Source organism: Mirounga angustirostris, unplaced genomic scaffold (assembly GCF_029215605.1).
Source record: "Mirounga angustirostris isolate CCGP_5_RB_7025 unplaced genomic scaffold, mMirAng1.0.hap1 SCAF_6, whole genome shotgun sequence".
Lineage (NCBI taxonomy): Eukaryota > Metazoa > Chordata > Mammalia > Carnivora > Phocidae > Mirounga > Mirounga angustirostris.
The window spans coordinates 48397499-48402942 of record NW_026991714.1 but is presented as its reverse complement, the minus strand read 5'-3'; positions in this window follow the sequence as shown (position 1 = coordinate 48402942).

Here is a 5444-nt window from a genome sequence, read left to right as displayed (position 1 = left end):
TCTGACTCTTGGTTTCGGCTCAGGTCATGATCTCAGGGTCATGAAATCAAGCTTTGAATGGGGCTCTGCATTCAACGCAGAGTCTGCTGGAGACTCTTTTCCTCTCCCTCTGCCCTTCCCACTCGTGCATGCACACGCTCACTCTCTTTCTCTCTCAAATAAATCAATCTTTTTTTTTTTAAGATTTTATTTATTTATTTGACAGAGAGAGAGATAGCAAGAGCAGGAACACAAGCAGGGGGAACGGGAGAGGGAGAAGCAGGCTTCCCACAGAGCAGGGAGCCTGATGTGGGACTCGATCCCAGGACCCTGGGATCATGACCTGAGCCAAAGGCAGATGCTTAATGACTGTGCCAATCAATCTTTAAAAAAAAAGTCAGCCACACTCAAAAATTATATATATATATATATATACATACATATATATATATATATATATATCTCCATAGTCCTGGAACAGAATCAAGATGCGAAGCAAAGAGTAGGGGCTGATCTGAGGGTCTGCCAGTGTCTGGATCTGGAAGTAGGTAGTAGGAGCCGTGAGTTTGGCTTCTGCAGATAAAAGCACACCAGAGGGGGAAAGTGCTCCATGGGAGGCATGGGAACCACAGTCCTGCTCAGAGCTCACAACCGAAAGCTGAGGTGGGGCTTCCCTGGCTTGTGAAAGGAAGCTGGAAAAGGAGCTGCCTACCACTGCCTGAGGTATAGCTTCGTGTTTGGAGAACCAGACTCAAACCCCACAAGGAGGAATACACAGAGAAAAAGAAAGGCAGGGGGGAAAAATTCCTACATATAATGATCCTATAACCCAACTTTAAAATTCATGAAGAAATTGAATGCCAGGAAAGAGCCAATAAAATCAATAATTGGTTTATGAGTTTTTCCAGAAAGAAAAAATTTTGCTTAAAAATATGTGCACTTAGCATCGTTGAAGAGATCAATGAAGGCATTACATCCTTTTTTTTTTTTAAAGATTTTATTTATTTATTGAGAGAGAGAGAGAGAATGATAGAGAGCATGAGAGGGAGGAGGGTCAGAGGGAGAAGCAGACTCCCTGCTGAGCAGGGAGCCCGATGCGGGACTCGATCCCAGGACTCCAGGATCATGACCTGAGCCGAAGGCAGTCGCCCAACCGACTGAGCCACCCAGGCGCCCGAAGGCATTACATCCTTACAAAAGATCCATGCCAGTGATACATTACACCATTAAAACAGACAAATGAAGGAAATACAGGTGGATATAAAATTAGAACTTACGAAGAAAAACATAAGCATTGAAAATCTTTTTAAAAACTCAATAGAATAGTTTCTAAACTGAATGTAGTTGAAAAGAGAATTAATAAATTGGAATTGGGAGGAACTCACCCAGAAGGTAACAGCATCAAAGGAGACATAGAAATGAGACAGAGGATGGCAGGTATTGTGGCTATGGACTGGGGGCTCAGGAAGGGCTTGTCAAAGGTGACATTTGAACGGCTACCTGACCAAGTAAGGATGAGAGTAATGAGAACATAAATAAATATAAATCAAATTCATAGACACACAGTAGTAATAATACCTATTTTCCAAGCAGCTGTGAGAATTAAATAGCATGCATAAAAGCATCAAGCCCAGTGCCTGACACATAATTTATAACAAGTGTTAAGCAGCTCTGTTTCCTTTCCTAAAAACCCGAGTGAAAAGAATAGAATTTAGGGGCGCCTGGGTGGCTCAGTCGGTTAAGCATCTGCCTTCGGCTCAGGTCATGATCCCAGGGTCCTGGGATCGAACCCCACATCGGGCTCCTTGCTCAACAGGGAGTCTACTTCTCCTTCTCCCTCTATGCTCTCTCTCTCATATAAATAAATTATTTTAAAAAAAAGAATAGCATTTAGCTTTTTGCCTCCATATTGAGGGGGCTTTGGCCACTTCTGCTCCAGCCCAGCATCATTCCCAGGGGACTCAAATTGGCTGATGATTTTGATTCTAATAATGGAGGATTCAGCTCTTTGTGACAAAGCGGCTGGAACATTGTCAGCTGTTCCATACGCCTGTTTTCTCCGTCTGCTTCTCTCCCTTGAGCACACTCTATTTTCCCCTCTAGCACGAACTAAACAAGCTAGTCATGTCCAAAATGCAGAGATGACATTTTAATATATCCAGGCAGCCTGGCTAGTAGTTTCTCTGCAAACTCTCAAAATGTCCTCAGCACCGCTCTCAGCACTTTTCTCTGTTCCACCTTGTCTGGAGCCCCAAAAGAAGTCCTGACAGAGGTCACGAAGGGGGGAGAGACAAAGCCCCCCTCATTCTGAGCATTGAGCCTTTTCAACTCACAGGCCCCTGGTGGAAACATTCCCTAATGAAAAGAACAAAATAAGACTGGTTCACAGCGAACAGCAACAGAATGTTCCATCGGACAGAGAGCCGCTTCTTGGAACGTGGGAATCTGAGAGACTGGATTGCATTCAAAGAAAATGCCCCTAGAGTGATAAAGAGCAAATCCTGGGGGCTCAGCAACATTGGAGATTCCTTGCTTGAAAGGGGGGTGGGGTTCCCTGCCAAGCCCGGGGATGGGGGTGGGTATCCTGGAAACTGAACTAGGCTGGGATGTGAAGCTGATGATCAAGGACGTTGGGCGTAGCAGCTTCTTCCTCCCCTTAGTGAGACCCAAAAGCACAAAGAAGCTGGAGGTAGGTGTGTGTTTGTTTTTCTAACCAGAAGAGAGAAAATGCGTCCCACCCTCTCTGAGTCTGTGGTCAGGAAAAGGTTGTTTTCAGAAGGAAAAAAGCAAGAGGAAGAGGGAACATCCCTTTTTGCTGGGCATTTGCTCCCAGGGGCGAGGCGGGCTCAAGGACTCTGGGTGGGGGGTCTGGGAGTCCCTCGGCTTCTCAGCACCTCCCCAACCCTGCCAGCCCAAGTGCCCCCACTAGCAAGCCTGTAAAAAAAAAAAAAAAAAAAAATCAGTCTTCCCTTGTTTACTTTGAGGCTTTTTTTTTTCTTTTTAAAAACTGCACATCTCACCAAGTCTGAATTATTGAAAAAGAAAACAGTAAAGAACTGAGCGTTGCAACTTTGGCACAGTTGGAGGTAAATGTTCATGCTTGGAATGGAGAAAAATAACAGGACTTGGAGGGGTGCGTGGTGGGATTCTAAGGTCTCCCATGTCCCACAGCGCAGGTATCCAGTGAATCTTCTGAAGAAGAAGAAGAAAAAAAAATCCTTAAAGTTGCATCACATTAAAAACAAAAGAAAAAATCAGATGCTCGGGGTGAGAATAGAGAGGAAATTATTGCACAACCAGCAGAATGGTGTATGTATCGTGTCTTTGGCCATCTTTACATACATTAGGCTGCTTTGTTCGCTGTGCTTGTCCATCTCACACACACACACACACACAAACACACACACAGACACGTGCACACGCGTGGGCATGTGCGCGTGCACACAGCGCAGACTGCCTCCTGACTAAGATCTCAGTCCCTTTGGTCGGTGGGCAGGAGAGCCATCCAACAGAGAAAACTTCATATTGAGCAGGAACACCGTCCCATAATCAGTGTTTCTTAGGCAGGGCCCCTGCATCGCAGGAGACTCCTCACTTGTCTTTTGATTAAATTACCTCAGGGCACCATCCCAGCAAGCGCACATGGTCCTGATGATGCCTTCCCCTGGGCTCATTTTGCTAGCACCCATAGAACCGGTTGCCTGCCCACAGAGGCTGCCACAGGGTAAATGTTTGAGTAACAAAATAAGTTGTAAGTTCATGGTTGAATCCTTTTTAAAACTAGTTCCTCATTCTAATTAGAAACACTGCATTGATCTATTTTCTCTTCTTATGCTTCAATACATATGGTTTGTTTGTTTGTTTAATTCATCTACTTTTTAAAGTTCACTACCTTTCCTCATGTGATCTTCCACAAACCTCAACCCCTTGTGACAGCCAGGAGCGTGCTCTGAGGACAGATGTGACTAACTGCTCAGTATTTTCAAAGGGCCTTGCAGGCCACATACTCTCATCGTCAATCTCCCTGTGCCTCAGCCTTAATTTTTAAAAAGGCCTTTGTTCCAGACCCAGGGCTCAAGCACGTATGTCCATGACTCCCAGAGAGTGAAAGACTTGGGAAATGGGGGCCCAGAAAGGCGATGACCCGCTCAGTATTATAGAGCAAAATAGCAATGAAGCCAAACTAGAAACTGGAATTCACTGGTTCCAAGTGACTTTTTCAAGAAGCACATATTTTCTTAAAGATTTTATTCATTTATTTGAGAGAAAGAGAAGGGGGAGGAGTAGAGGGAGAGGGAGAAGCAGGCTCCCCGCTGAGCAGGGAGCCTGCTGTGGGACTTGATCCCAGGACCCTGGGATTATGACCTGAGCCGAAGGCAGACACTTAACTGACTGAGCCACCCAGGTGCCCCTCCAGAAGCACGTTTTTAAATTAAATTGGACTACATTGAACATCTGTGTGTGGGAATTATTTTGTGCAGTGGCTAGCTAAGGGCAATCATATAAGGTGTCTATTAAAAACACAATGTGGAGCAGAAGCAAATAATCCAATTTATCTATTGAGTTTAACCAGGAATATTGATTTGAATAGGTAATAATTTGACACTGGGTGGAAAAATTACTGTGTCTCTTCTTGGGCAAGACTCAGGAATGACCATCACTCCCTTGTCTCCTGATGAAATCAGTAGTGAGTTTAGCAGCTGCTCTGTTATTATAATTAAGCTACTTTATTTCTGTTTTAATCAGAGCAGATTACTTTTGACCAAACTAGCATCTCTGCACATATAGTCTACAATGTATGACCTCTTTCTGTTAATGAGAAATGATTCCCTCTGTTCGTTTGATGTTTGTGCAAAGCTGATTTATCCTGACCAATATTATGCCAATTATAGAAGTGCAGTTAGCTCTTTCAGACAATTTCTATTATGAGAGCTCTTGAAAGTACAACACCGAAGGAAGAATAAAATGGAGCAGACATGTAATTAGGGAGATTATGAAAATCCTTTCCCAGGTATCAAAATGCATTTGAAGGGTAGGAATTTTGATCTTTGTATTATGATGCCTGTATCCTCTGCTGGGCCAGCTTGATTCTTCAGTTTTGTGGCATAAAATCTCTGATGCCCATAGGGGCCGGGAAAATAAGGTAGATTAATAAGACAAGTGTGTGTGCTTGTGTCATGGGAGTGAGGACCTTAGAAGCCTGGACCTGGAGGTCCTTCCTCTAAAGGAGGCTGCCTGCCTCAGTGCTGTAATATCATAGGGGAATGAGGAGCCCCAGTGCGGCCAGAGAAGCCAGAAATCTGGATTTGAGTGAAATATCCTGACTTTTAGTGGGTCCAATTTTCTTTTTTCTTTTTTTTTTTTAATTTTTAAATACTGGGCTGGATCAAATAAAGTTTATCTGAGGGCACGATCTAGTGGGCTGCCATTTTGTGACCCTCCCCTTCCATACAAAGGTCATTTCA